The sequence below is a fragment of the Hetaerina americana genome, unplaced genomic scaffold, assembly GCF_022747635.1.
Source record: "Hetaerina americana unplaced genomic scaffold, ioHetAmer1.1.p SCAF_7, whole genome shotgun sequence".
Lineage (NCBI taxonomy): Eukaryota > Metazoa > Arthropoda > Insecta > Odonata > Calopterygidae > Hetaerina > Hetaerina americana.
In genome coordinates, this window is record NW_027287316.1 from 81,253,435 (window position 1) to 81,268,827 (window position 15,393).

The following is a 15,393-nucleotide window of genomic DNA, read 5'->3' on the forward strand; positions in this document are numbered from 1 at the left end:
ACACACTTAGTATAACGTTGCTCCCATCCCCCGTACGCCGGCTGGAAATTTTCTTTGGGGATGCCGTTGATGACCCTCGTCGAAGCCTCTTGAACGGCCTTTATCGAGTCAAAACGTCGTCCCTTGAGCTGTCTTTTCATCAGGGGGAAGAAGAAGATGTCCGGTGGTGCCAGATCGGAAGAATAGGGCGGGTGCGGCAATGTGGCAATGCCGTATTTGGCCAGGAACTGTCCGACGACGAGCGTGCCATGGCACGGCGCGTTGTCATGATGAAGCACCCAACAGTTTGCGATGGCCGGTCGGACTCTTTTCACGCGTTCTCGGAGGCGGGTGAGCACCTGCACGTAAAAGTTTGCATTCACAGTCTCCCCTGGTGGGACAAACTCCTTGTGACCCACTCCATGACGGTCGAAAAACACAATCAACATCGTTTTGATTTTTGATTTGCTCATGCGAGCCTTTTTTGGACGTGGGGATGCGGAAGTGTGCCATTCCGCGGAATGTCTTTTCTTTTCGGGGTCATATTGAAAAACCCATGTTTCATCACCAGTTATCACACTGTCCAAACAATTTTCATCTCGGTGCAAATTGGCTAACACTTCTTCGGAAATGCGCACACGCGTTGCCTGTTGGTCGACACTCAGAATTTTCGGCACCATCTTGGCGCACGCCTTGCGCATGGCCAAATCCTGTGAAATAATGTGTTGGACGTTGGATGCAGACAGACCCAACTGGTCTGCAATTTATTCACTGGTTAAGCATCAGTCTGTGTTCAGCAGTGTCCTCACTCTGTCCACATTCGTGTCGGTTCTTGCCGTCGACGGCCGTCCGGAGCGATGGTCGTCTTCATCGAGCTCCCTACCCTCTTTAAACAACTTGTGCCACTCAAATACTGTGAAACGGCTTAAGGCAGTGTCCCCATAAGCCTGCTTGATCATATCGAGGCTCTCAGTTGCCGTCTTCCCGAGTTTCGCACAAAACTTCACGGAATAACGTTGCTCTAAACTCAGATTCATTTTGTTTTTCGACGCGGACAATAAACCTGCTTCACTAAAAACGGTGTCCTCACTCAACGACAGCCCGCAGGCGACTGAGGTTGGTGTCGGTCTGTTGCTAAGAGCCCCCTCCACCTTACCCTGCCAGGCAGACCACCCTCCATCGCTTCGTTCGCGCCAGAGAAAATCAGTCCTACCACTTTTGGGTGCGACCCTGTAAGTAGGCTTTAGATGGACACAACTACCAAGTAAACATCTTGTCTCTCCTAACAACCCAAAATCCCACTCTAGCAACAAGCCCCTATTCATCCCCACATACTTCCTTCCTCCCTTCATTCCATCCAACATCCCTATCCTAATCCTGCCGTTTCCTCGTTTGCCTAACATTCTCCCCTCCATCTCAGTCTTTAACATCCCACTACCATCCCACTTTGCATCCATTTTTTGCCTCCTTATGATTTCTCCAAACAATCCCCTCTCCTCCCCCACCATACCCAGCACTTCCTCGTTTAAAGGAGATAACTTCAGGCGTCACTTTGTGGAAACGATACATATTGAAAAAGAAAACTTGGTTTTTCCACATAAAATATTTATTCACGACCTAGGTTTCGACGCTCAGCGTCAGCTCACCTGAAGATGACGCTGAGCGTCGAAACCTAGGTCGTGAATAAATATTTTATGTGGAAAAACCAAGTTTTCTTTTTCAATACTTCCTCGTTTGTTTCCTTTCTGTCCACTTTACCGTCTTCATCCTACTCCAAACCCACATTTCATTAAAAAAGTCTACAATCTACATCTATCATCCTGCTTATATGACCCTATTTCCATGCCGTACATGATTAAACCAAAACACCTCCAAGATTTGTCAACTATTCCATCTGCTCTAGTTTTTGCCCTTCAATTTTAACCTTTAAATTTAACTTTTTCTTCCTGGAAAAATGCATAGGTTTTGTTTTATTTAAATTTATTCTCATCCCATACCTGTTGCACTGATTTTCCAATTCACTCAGCAATGCTTGCAACCTCTCGGTCGACTGACAAACTAGAGCTTGATCATCAGCAAACCTAACTGATTTTACGAATTGTCCACTGACCTTCAATCGCACCACCAGCTCTTCCCAGGCCTCTTTAATCATTTCCTCCACATATACATTGAACAGCAACAGTGATAATGGGCAACCCTGCCTTACACCTCTTCCTAACACTGACCATCCGGACTCCCCGTTCCCCACTCGTACCTAAGCAGTCTGAGACGATTAGAGGTTGCAGATGAGCCTCCTATCCCTCCAATCTATTCCTATTTTCTGCAATATACTCATTAGTTTTTCCCAATTCACTCTATCAAACGCTTTTTTGAAATCTACGAAACAGGCAAATACATCCTGATTGTATTCTACTATACTCCACTCTATTAGTCATTTCATTACTGCAATGGCATCATGCATACCTATACCCTTGGTTGCAAAATCAAACTTATGGTTTTGTAGTCCTCACATGGCGTAGCCTTTACATTTTCCAGAATAGGAACTAACAACACTGATCTCACAAAGTCTTCTGGCCAGATTCCTTTCTCATAAATGCTACCAATTAGTCCATTAAGACTCTTGCTGCTACCTTTTCCTAAACAACCTTTAAGTGGGTAGTTGCGCAGGAAATGTGTCTACCCCCATGGCCTTATTTGATTATAGCTTATATTTGCATCAATAAACAAAACAAATACAGGATTATCATAGAAAGCTTTAAAGCACCATTGATAAAAACTATTCTCATGGTGGAGTATACCATAGTCTGAGATTTAAATTTCCATGCATAAATATATTTCTTTTCTATAAATATCCACTAAAGGTAGTATCGAGTACTAGTAGGATCACTAGCATTAGAGACTTCACTATGATGAAAAAGAGCTTATAAGGATGTGCGCAAACAGGGCAGTCTGGAAAGAGTAGTCAAACAATAATATTCCCAAAGTGTGACCAAAAATTAGGCTATTTTGACTGTGCTACCTCAAAAGGTAGTACAACATATAGTATATTTATAGAATGTAATAAATCTAATAATTAAACAAACTGTACTTGCTCCACTCCACCTCTCAATCGTAAGGGCTTTCAACCAATGATGATGGCTGTTGCATGAGTATTAGTTTGAACCACTTACCTGGAGGGGATGGTTGTACAAAGTCTTTGGAGAGATCACGGAGGCCAAGTCCGAGAGACCTACAGCTGTGATGCCATTGCATGATAGGTCAAGCATCACCAAGCCCTGCATCGCAGACAGCCCCTGACAAAGCAACTGATAACGACCACATTTCAAATATTATTCCCATGGATGGATAAATATCTACCGTGGCATTATTATTCTTTAATTTTTCTCATCGCCAACTACAGTCATCATATTTTGATATGTCAAACTATCAAAGAAAGCCTCAAACCAAGTACGTGAAACCCAAAGAGTGTCTAATTAATCCTTGTCTTTAAATATGACACAATGCTCAGGAGTAAAATAAGCGACAAAAGATTCAATAATAGAAAAATGCTTAAATATGTATCATTCAATTAATTTAGCAATGCCCAATCTGGATTTAGCTTAAAAGTAGAAATTGACACAAATTTATTTGCAAATTTCAGAGATTTAATTAAATACCTCTGATACTCTATCTTGAAGGATTGGATGGTTAAGGGTATGCAGTTGAGTGAAATTAAGAAAAAAGCGTGATAGGATACCTACACCAACAGGGTGACCCCACTTGATAAATTAATTTCAAATTCATAGTTATCTAAGCATTTAAAAAGTAAACCATTGCCATTTCAAAGTTTTTTTGTCAGAGGAATCAGCAGTCAGTTTAAATTTCATTTACTTTTCGTTTACGAAATAAACTTGATTATTTTGAAATTCAAGGGATCAAACAAATTGTACTTCGAAATATCTGGGTTCAAAATTAACTAACCAACAAAACAAACGTCTATCAGTTGCATATTTGGTGAGTCAAATCGCGATGTTTTTTGTGCTATTTTAAATCATAGGAAAATTGGTGGATACACTGCCAGCTCATTCATCACACAGAGAAAATAGGCAAATTGCCAAGGTAAGATTATAATTAAGTAATGTTTACACTCTTTAAGGAAAGAAACGCTGCTGTGAGTATTTGGGAAATAAATACAAAAACAGAAAAGGGCTGCATCAGCTAACTGTGCACTTCCATCCACTAGCCCAACAAAAGCCTCACAAAATAAGCAATCTAATGGTTTTGGAGCACATATTGAAAGGTTGTCTTACGTCAGCAGCCAATTCCCTCTGCCATGTTCCCTTCCATTGAAGTGAAATTACTGGGTGATTCTGCTTCTTTAGCTCAAACATAATTCTCATTCATTATCACCAACGGAAGGGAACCATACAGCGAGTCAGCTTTGAAATCGTGCTTCCATACGAGGGCAGTTTGAAAGGTTCTCGAATCAACACCAGATGTCAGTGCTAGCCCAATGGCTTTCCCACCTAGTAATAGGTAATCCTTCATGAGTAATCACGTAACTCATCAGTGCTCTGGGAAGAGATCTGAGGTGCGAATGCCTCTCTGTTGTTCTTTCCCGTGTAGTGATTTGTGAAGATGGACAAAATTGAGATTCGAGCAGTGATGAAATACTTCGTAAAGAAAGGTATGAAAGCAAAGATCATTCAACCAGACTTTCAGAAGACTGCTCTTTTATACTCAACTGTTGCCAAGTGGACATCTGAGATTAAGTTTGGTTGGGACAGCCTACATGATGACCCGCTTTGTGGTTGGCCAGAATGTGCCACTACCCCAGATTTTATTGCATAAGTGCATTAAGTGGTCACGAAGGATCGCCAACTGAAAGTATGAGGAATTGCTGAAGCTGTGAAGATGTCATGTGAATGGGCATATCAAATTGTGGAATTGGATATGAGAAAATTATCAGCTAGATGGGTGCCTCGACTCTTGATTGGACTCTTGTAGGATCACAAACGTATTAACATAACACAATCAACGCATAAAGAAGGGCTTGCCAGATGTGTGCTGGGGAAGCATAGTAGGATGGAGAGTGTGACTGAAATGTTAAAAACGCTGGCCTGGGAACCTTAACGAAGTAGAAGAAAAATAAGCAGACTTTGTGGAATGTTCCGCATTCCAAAGGGAGAGAAAGCTTGGGCAGATCTTAGGAAAGAAGAGGGAAATCCAAATTTTATAAGGAGGAATGGTCATAAATTCAAGGTAAAATACCGGGCACAAATAACAAAAAATTCATTTCTCAATACAACAATTGTTGATTGAAACAGTTCACCTGCAAACCTATTTAAGTCCTTACCTAACAGGGTAAGCTATTTAAAGAAAAGATGTAAACAATTTATATAACAATTTGATTGATGTGCTGTGTGAAATTGTATGTAACAGCTTAGTTTTGATTTTATCTGATTGATTTGGGAAACTGATTTTAATGAGATGGTATTTCTTTTTTGTGTTAGAAATTGGTGCTTGGAAGTTTCCTTTGAGTGTATTTTTTTCTGAATGATTTCATTTATCATCTTTTGTGATATCGATTGGATTTGAGATGCCATGTTATTTTTCCGAGGCAAGTTTGATTCTAATACTTGGGACTTGGTTGCCACCTTAAATTGTCCATCTGCACATGTTAGTTTTAATAATAATTATAAAGAATGGAAATTTCCAAACAATGTTTGATCCCTTTTTAAGAGCAACTGACAAGATTTTCTGCACAGTTGAAACTTGGATCCACTATTCCACCCAAGAGAAAGCCCCAAAGCAGCAGTCCAAGCAGTGGGAACACATTGATTCACCACCACCAAAGAAAGCAAAGGCAATATGGACGGCCAGGAGGGTGATGGCTTCAGTTTTATGGGATACTAAAGGGATTCTGCCGATAGATTATCTTCCCACAGGTCAAACAATTATTGGACAATATTACACTAACCTGCTGGACCAACTACAGCAAAAGATACATGAAAAAAGGCCAGGTTTGGCAAAGAAGAAAGTCATCTTTCATCAAGACAGTGATCTGCAATGAGCATGAGATATTTAAATTATGCCCAGTATCATTTAGTTTTCTTTCTCAAATGTGCTTCCCCAAGAAGTTCTCCAGGTGAGGGAACACGCATGAATATTTATTATTTATTGCCAGAGTGACACAAGAGGGGCAGGCTTCAAACTTCAACGAAAAGCCACTGCAGGTCCATCCCCCCCCTCTCTCCTCCCACTCCTTACTACCCTCGAGAGAGAGAAAAAGAGGCTAAAGTGAAAAAATGAACAAAAACTATCACTACATAAAACAAAATTAAGATGTACTACAACTAAACACCACGCATTTTGCAGAGGCAACGCATGCATTTGAAATAGGTGGCCACTTCCGTCCATGCAGTTTTGCAACTCTCCATACACCCACATATTTAATGATTATGGCATCTTGTGGCAGAAAAACCAATGTAACTGCTGACAATAGCACCAAAGAAGGTGAAGCATTAAACAAGGTGAAGTTTCTTGAGAAATTAAACGTGGACGTTTCTGCTTGGGGCATGAAAGACATACAAGACGCTGACGACAGGTGCCATGTGCATGAACGATTACATGGGAGCAGGAATGTACAGGCCTTGACACACACAAGAAAATCATGAAAAACTTGCCGAAATACATACTTGCGTAAGAACTTAAATGATGCCAGCAGCAGTTGGTTACGGCATTCTAGGTGGCATACTATTTACAAATAAAGGTATACCACAAGTGCTGAGTTATGCCATTGAACCATTTTCAGAACTTTTGCAAGCACTGGCTGCTGAATATGCTTTACAGTAGTCTACAACATTCATTCATAGAAGCTTCATTAATATCAAATGGAATTCAGGTGCTGGTTGACCTAACCATAATGCAATGCCAAACAACATCAGCATTAATATTCTTAAATATTTTAGCAAAAACAACCAATAATGAGAGTGAATATTTTTGATGGTCAGTGGTAAAAATTTATGAGTAATGGAGAACTGTGGTACTCTGTGAAAACCAGCACAATTTTCCCAAAGTTAGGCTCTCTCTTTTATTTAAATAATAACTAGATCAACAGTTATGGTTTGATAAAAAACTTGATCAATAGTTCACATATCTTAATAATGAAAACAGATTCCATAAATGAGATATTTCAATAGAGTGCCCATTACTGTTGTCTTTTCGAAGATACTCATTAATCAGAACAAAATTTAAAAATGTTGGGTAAAATCAGGGATAATTAATTCATCGTCTAAGTGCACACCTTAATCCAGGTTGCACAAACACAAAGAGCGGAGCCCATGTCGTGAAAGAGAGTCGCCAGCACCTAGGTGGTCACCAGAAAGGGTTTCCTTGGCCAGCGCCACTCACTCAGGCCTGCAGAAAGGGAAGGAGCAGAGGGGGAGTGCTCACCTTGAGCCCTGTGTCCCCTATATCGTTGGAGGCTAGTAATAGGCTTCGGATGGAGAGGTTCCGGTGCTGGCCCACCACCTGCGCCACGGCACCAAACTCCCTCGGCCCGAGGTCCATGTCATCCAGGGAGAGGGTGTGGATGGCCTGGCACACCTCCAGTGACTGACACACCTCCGCGTTCGGATCTACAATAAGGATTGAAACAAACCATTAATCACTGTCATTCATTGGAAAAATATCTTCAGTTATCTCGACTGACCCTCAGTAAAGCTATCCATAGACTATGGTTCCTACTTGAAACAAATTGAAAATTAAATTTTAAAACAACATCATCATTATCTGCAGCTTGACAGCCTTGCAGGTGGGCCTTGGCTTCCTCTATGATATGCCTCCATTCACTTCTTGTTCTTATTTTTTCCTTCCATCTTGTAACTCCCAATGCCTTCAAATCATCCTCCACATCCTGTAGCCATCTCTTCCTTGGTCTACCGCTTCTTCTGACCCCTTCCATCCTGCTATTAGGCATCAGTTTGGGCATTCTGTCATTTTCCATCCTTTCTGCATGGCCCAACCATGCCAGCCACGGTGACTTGGCAAATTTAACTATGTCCTTCCCTTCTAGTAGTTCATTTATCTCCATGTTCATTCTAATTCTCCATCTCTCTCCTTCTCTAATTGGGCCATAGAATCTCCTTATGATTTTTCTTTCGAATTTTCCAAGGGCTTCTTCATCCTGACTTGTTAATGTGTCTCAGCTCCATAAGGTACAACGGGTCTAATAAGCTTTTTATAGATCTTCAGTTTTGTATTCCTTGATAGTAACCTTGTTTTGACGAGTGTTACATTTGCAAAATATGCCTTGTTACCTCCCATTACCCTTTGTTTGATCTCCGTGGATATCTTTATTAAAACAACATACTAATACTAAATAAATTTAATCAATGACAAGAATTTTAAGGAATGAAGTTACACATTTTACCTAAGTCAACAATGTCAACTAATTAGGTACTCATTTGTTAATACAGTACACAGTACAACTTAAGAGCCTGAATAACGGTTTTGGCATTTTGTCTGGAAATATTAAAATATGTGTCAGTTAGTATATAACCCCAACAGTGTTTACTCTCTCTGATGAACAGTTTGTGGCTTGGATAGCTAGAATATCAAGCGCTGCTATTGCCAAGAGTGGAAATACTTTTCTGTTTCACTTCCACTAAAACAATGAATCACTGTGGGTCACTGTAGTCCAGGGGGTAGAGCGTTGGACTGCTGACCGGAGGGGTCCGGGTTTAATTCCTGGGAAAGGCACTGGGCACCTGCAGCTCCACCCAAGCTATGTGATTTTTCGGGTACCAGGTCTTCCTGGGTAACCATAACCAGCACAGGGAAAGGAACTGGCCCCCTTACCCTGATGTGTGAATTTCACACACCATCGGGCTTAGTACTGGGTGAACTCTACCGCCACCTACCAAACTGACCTTTGGTTTGAATACTGTATACATGGTTTTTGCAATGAATCACCACCATGACCAAATTATGGCTCCTTAGAACATTCATGGCAATTATTTTGATGTTTTTCTGTCACTGACAGCACTCAAAGTACTGTTTCAATAAAATAGTACACTGGTACATTGTGAGCTGGTGTGGCTTTGGTTTGACTCCGGCAGAAACTTGGCATGGTGGGAGTGGAAAGAATATTATTAGGAGAGATCCAAAGAAGGCGGGACAAGAGGAAGCAGGGGATATTGGGAGCCACTGGGATGCCGAGCATTGTAATGAGGGGAGAATGTGGGTGGGTGAGGTGAAGGGAGGAAAAGAATTGGCATTTTGGATGGAATGAAAGGAGGCAGAAAGTTTTCTGCCAGAGCTAGAAATGATATCGTAAAATGCAGATGTGGAGAAGATTTGAAGGAATAAATGAGAACAGTAGGAATAACAAATGAAGAAAAGCTCGAGCTGGTAGGCAAGGGATGCCAAGAGGGAATGGCATGCAGGAGATTAATAATATTGATATCTTTATTGTCCAGTGACGTTACATTTCATGTAGAACCTTTGATTACTTTTATCAGAAATCAATAAGTTTGATCGAGTGGCAAATATCACGGAATTAATACTAGGGTCACTTGTATGCATTACTGATAGGTCATTAATAAATAACAAAAATAAAAGAGGTCCCAATACTGAGTCCTGCGGAACTACCATATGAATTGAATGTGAATTTTATGCATATTTTTCAGATTTCAAAGTCAGTTGCACTTCTTCTGCAAGATCTTCCAAATAAATTACGTTGGCAAATAATGACATCAGGTCTCCGGTTTCTAGTATACTTCATATATTTGCTGACAATGCAGTGATATATAGGTAAATATAAACTAATGAAGATCATTAGCCAACGACCAAATGCAATCCAAAAGTGGTGTGAGATGTGTGAGCTAGCGTTGAATTTGAATAAATGTGTTTTGATAAATTTTTGGAGGAAGAATATTTCAACCGAAAAAACAGGGAACCAACATAAAAAACGAATAATCTGTAAAATATTTGGGTTTAATGATAACTGCAGATATGACCTGGGTAAAACACCTTTGTGAAATTTGCAGAATAGCAAATAAAAAGTTTAGATTCATAAAACTAATACTTGGCAATTGTAGTGAGATGGTCAAGGAGCTTTGTTATTTCACGTTAGTTAGGCCCCACCTAGAGCATGCCGCAAGTGTATGGGATTCTCATGCCGTAGGCTTGATTTTGGAACTAGATTGAGTGCAATGTAGAGCAGCTACGTTTGTGGAAAGTTTTTACGAACAAGGCAGCAGTGTCACGACACTATTGGAAGAATTAGGATGGGAGCCATGAGTCGACCATGGGCTTAAATGCAGGTTAAAAGAAATGCATACTTGAGCCCCATGAAAGACCTTGCCGGTTACTCTGAAACGGTTCATTTTTCAGCTTTCGATGATGCCATGTGTGATGACCAAGTTCCATTCATTTACATTACTCCTAAATTACAGCTTCATCAACAGTTAATAAAGCTACATTAGTTGTGATTGATGGTTGAGGCCGAGACTTTGTGGAAATCCATTGCGAACAGGGGTTTCACTAAATAACTTTGCAGTTTCCACATAAAATAATTGATTTATTTTCAACTAGTTTCGCTACACTGTAGCATCTTTAGGAACGTACTAATACGTTAATAAAGCTACATTAGTTTTCACTTTTCCCTTTAATCTACTACCCTAGGAATGGATCTTCTGAATTGAACCATGCCAGTATTTTGACCTATCAAACCGACCTTTGGATTGATAACTGTGGTTTTAGGTTTGGTTATATTTCAAAATCAAATATATTGGTTGTAGAATTTTGACACTATTTTTCAATGATGATTTTTTCAAAATGATGGCCAAATATGAACATTGCCACTAAAGTCTTCATGGCGAGGTGTTTTTTTTGCACAGTACATACACAAGTAGAAAATTCTCTCTGGCAGTGAAGGAAGAAACCTTGCAAATGCAATCCTGGCTCTTGGCCAAGTAAGGATATGCTTTTGAGCACTCACCGATGTGGTTGGCCAGGCACGCCTTCTCATAGCTCTCCGTTATGGGTGGGAGGGTGAGGGAGGTCACGTGGCCCACGAGACTCATCGCTTGGGGGTCACCTCCCCCACTGAGGGACAAGAGGAGGGTCACCGGGTCATTCCTGGACAGCATGGCGCCCTCACGGGTGTGAAGGGTCAGCTCCACACTCACCCCCTTGAACCTGAAGACAGGCATCAACAAACACAATGAAGTCGGTTACACAAATTGGCAAGAGGTTGAGTGGACAAATGATAGCAATGTCTCGCTCCACCTACTACTTACTACAATGTTACACTCACAGACGTGGTTCCAAATACAATTGAATGAATGAAGAAACTGTAACTTTCTCTGAAGTAAAAAACTAGAATCCAATTATTAAAACAAGGATAGAAAATAATCTCTTTCCCAATAAATGTACGTACAAGGTCCTTTGAAGAAGTTCTACTTCCACAACTGTTCATTGCTTGCACCAGCGTTTGATCCGAGTCGAACCAAAATTTTATCATGATCCATCTGTTAATTGACTTCTCAAGTGCATGTCAATATTGTGCAGTCATAACATAAGAAGAGTGCGATCAACTGATATAGTTTCCCAGGAGTACTTGTGGATACAGATTAAGACCACAATTTAGAACTCATGAAATATAATGCTTAACTTAAGGGGATGAGACGGGGAAGGAGTACCACAAGGCAGGCGATAAGATTTTGAGTGAGAATGGTCTATTATTGATGAATTAAAGACGGTTGCCCGACGGTCCGCAATTTATCGTGCCATCTGTATGCTGATGATACAAATATCATTGCGTCAGCCTCCTCAGTAGACAGCTTGACAGAAAGAGCAGCCGAAGTAGCTCAGTTTTTCAATGCATGGTGTCTTCATAACTTTCTAAAACCCAATATAAATAAGTCCAGCCTGATTTATTTTACTAATAAAAAGAAAGTTTCATCTGCAATCTCAGTAGATGTAGAAGGTGTGAGCATTCCCCAAAATTCCAGTACCCAATTCCTGGGAGTAATCCTGCAGAAAAACATGTCTTGGGAGGAACATATTTTCAAATTACGCAGCAAGTTAAGCTCCCTATGCTTCCTTATTAGAAATATTAGGTATTCTGTAAATTTAGAGGTCCTTCTATCGATTAACTATGGTGAATTTTATTCTAGTGTTACTTTTAGTATCCTCTTCTGGGGTTCCTCTCCCCATGTGGGCATAATCTTTAAAATCCAAAAGAGGATTATACGTATTATGAGCAATGCTCCTTGCGATGCACTGCAGAAACCTCTCTTCAAAAGACTTGGTTTATTACCAGTGCCTTGCATATATATATTTAATGTCATCTTACATGCAAAGGGTAATATTTCCCAGTACAAGTCCAACCACAATTACCATAGTCACTACACAAGGACCTGCAATGACCTGCACCAACCATTTGTCAGGACACACAATACTGCTCATGGGCCCAAAGCAATGGGCTTAAGGTTATTCAATAAACTTCCCCATGAAATCAAATATGAAACAAAAGTACCTGTTTTCAAGAAAAAGCTGTTTAACCTTTTAAAAAATAATATGTTCTATTCTGAAAATGAATACCTTGAATTGTCGCTATGCGTCAATTCCGGCTTAAACAATTGATATGTAATTATACTAGTGTATTGGTATGTATGTGTGTGTGTGTGTATATATATATATATATATATATATATATATATATATATATATATATATATATATATATTTTGTATCTCTTCTATTGTGAAATAGTGAAAATTATATTTGACGTGTCCTATATTTGTGTATGTATGAATATGCAACGAATCTCCGGACAAATAAATGTATTATTATTATTATTATCTGGCACACATCGTTCTCTGCATGAAGTGATCTCCCCACACGGCACCCTAGGTAGTGATGGGAAGTGACTACAAAATGTCGGATGTGATTTCCTCACATATAGATACAGATGAGAGGAATTGCCAATTTGATAGTAAAGCCAAGCCAGGCCTGCAAAAATAATCACTGAATTATTAATTTTCAAGTCCTCTGTAGTCACAAATACACAAATCGAGGGGAGACAACTCACTCTTGGTATCTCCGGGAAACTTCCTTGGCGAGGTCCTCAAAGGTGATGGACCGGTCCAGGGGCACCAACAGCAGGGTACCCTCCACGTCCACCTTCACCAGCTGGATGCTTGGCTGCGAATAAATGGGACACAAGACTCGTAAAAGCAAAGGGGTAATCCAACATAATCTTTCAAGAGCATCAGCATCTCATACAATTTTATCCCAATGCCACTGAATGCAATAAAATTTCCTACATGGCATATCCCATGGCAGACTATTAAGTAGGGACACTTGGAAATAAAGTTATCCAATCTTAGAATAAACATGGTTCACAGGAATATTTTTTTATGAAGACAAAAGGATGTTCATCATATGAAGTCAGTTAAAAAACTGCGATAGCATTGACAAGAATTGTATGATTTCAAAGTATAAAGAGCAGAGGCCTTTCTCAGGTAATATAATAATTATATTTCAATAATAATAAATAAAATAATGCATATTGAAATGGAATTCACAAAAACTGCCTTTTCATACTATTTGTTTGCTAGGCTGATGTGTTTAAGCCACAATGTATGTAAATGTGTACAAGACCAAGAGGGTAGAGTTCTACTGCTAAATAAAGGCTCCTGGGTTGTATCCCAGGAGATGTCAATGGACATCCCTATGTAATCCAGCAGTGTTGATTTTATGGATACACTAGATGTTGCTGGGAAAATGAACTGAACATAGGGGAACCATGGAGCCCACAAGACTCTGCAGGACATCTCTCACCTTTCCCCAAGACCAAAATTTGTTATTTTTCCAAAGCTTATGAGATGGAGGCGCACATGAAATGATAATAAAAATGATGTCTTTTAAAAAATATGGTCTGGACACTATTGAGAAACAATTTCTCCATAAAAACACAATACTTCTAAACTGAGAAAAGTTTATTTCTATCCCGACAAACTTTTGATGAAGGCAAAATCAACGAGCGGATGAGTTTTACAGCATATCTAGTGTCAAAATCACTGGCGATAGAAAATATCCTTTTCCACATTCGATTCCTGCATCATATCAAAAACTGACCCAGTAAATATAAGTTACAAACTTCAAACTTTAAGTCCAGAAATAGAAAACTCATACATGAAAAATTTTCAAGACAAAATGCACATTTGATTCAACTCTTACAGCTAAAAATAACTATAAAAATTTCATTTAACAATTATGAACTCTAAAGGGATTCTTTTAAAACCAATCTGATGAGCAAATAAAGTTTTGTTAAAACTTTAAATCTCTTGAAAACGTGTCTTCCTGCCAGATGGAGCACAACTGGAACAATCTGTTTTCTTACAGTACACATACATTGTACACATACATGTCAGCAGTAAGGAATCAGTTGGTCAAACATAGGTTCTTCACCTAAAGGTAGGTTCGAGTGGTGGTCAATTTTCCCGTTTCTCCTCTATTTGTGTTGGTCATCTTACAGATAAGCATGTAATAATAAACTATACTTATTCATAAATAAATGGTAAAGCCACAATACGTGTCATCATGGACAAACAATTAGATACCTCAATTGGAATTTCTCGTATAGTATAGAATGTAATTGGAACAAAAGCACTGCCTTTCATACAATGTAGTCTACATTCTGAGAACCAATTCAATCAAAAAAATAACATTATGGTTCTCCTGTTTAATCGTGAAGTTCCTTTCTACTATAAGAAAGATTTGTACAGTAAAAAACATAAGAGTAGGGTTTAAATGTTGCAAGCAAACATAGAAAGTGGAGGCAAGCATGCTCTTTGACTCAGCACTGAATATACGGCTGATTTTCTGGTAAATTAACCACATCAAACTGCTGTGACAAGCACACAAGGATTACAGAGCATATTTTTGTTTCCAGGACACTTTCAGACTTTACAGACATATGGCCAACCTGAAATAATATTGCTAGCCATGGTGACCAGAAAATCATCCTCCATAACCATCCTTAGGCAACTCCCGCCTAATTTTAGGATTCAATAGCTGTCTCACATGATGATAGGGCACTTTTTATATCTGTACAGATAAGGCTGAATGCTGAATGTATTCTGGATACTATTCTTCAAAGTCATGAAATTTGAATCAATGCTTTTTGCAAATCTTGTTTTATTTCTCCCTCAATTCCTTTATTTATTTAAATCCTTTCGACAGCATGAAATTTTGTTGTCCTTTTCTTTTTCAGAACAAGCAAAGGCCAAACAATTAAATCAGATTCTCTAGGAGTTAATAAAAAAAATCAGATAAATACAATTAACAATCATTCATGTTTAACGTTTCTCGATTGCAGGAAATAGAAACTCTTTCATTTAAATATTACGTGAAGATAAA